We start from the raw sequence: 750 nt of genomic DNA, 5'->3' as shown, positions 1-750 counted from the left end.
ATTTCATGCACCGGGCCTCTAGTTATTAATAACGAACTACAACGTTCGCTAATAACTGATTACTATAATTATGTTGCATTCATTTTTCTTACGTGCCTTACGTGCAGGCGCACCATTTCTCTCCACTAACACTAACAGCGAATATTTAAGCTGCTGATTGCCACGTCATTAGTCTTGTACTGACTTGTTTGTTGTGTGCGCAATAGGAAATATTTCGCTTTTGGTGAACAAGAAAAATAGGTTTATTTGCGTTATGCTTATTAATTTGTGCAGTTATTCAGTGACTGGTAAGTTAATGTTCAGGAAAAATATTAATTTTTATTAAAATGTTCTATTTTTTTATGTTAATGATGACTCATTTATTTCAGCCCTTTGTATTCAGCATGTCTCTTTTGAAATAAACCTGTTTCTATGAAAATGGAAGCTTTTGTTTCTTTTGCAGCCCATGTAAACTTAAACTTTGTTTATTTGGCTGTGTTAGCCTTTGAGTTTGACATGCTTGGTGTACAGGATGATGCTCCTGCTGACTGAGCCACAGCAGCCAGGGCTATCTATCTATCTATCTATCTATCTATTTAATCATTTATTTATTTTAAATATATTTTTATTGATTTCAGAGAGGAAGGAAAAGGGAGAGAGAGATAGAAACATCCATGAGGAGAGAGAATCATGGATCGGCTGCAAGTCCCCCACTGGGGATCAAGCCCACAACCCGGGCATGTGCCCTTGACCAGAATCGAACCTGGGACC

Source organism: Myotis davidii, unplaced genomic scaffold (assembly GCF_000327345.1).
Source record: "Myotis davidii unplaced genomic scaffold, ASM32734v1 scaffold2798, whole genome shotgun sequence".
In the NCBI taxonomy this organism is placed as follows: Eukaryota; Metazoa; Chordata; class Mammalia; order Chiroptera; family Vespertilionidae; genus Myotis; species Myotis davidii.
Note: the sequence above shows the minus strand (reverse complement) of the source record.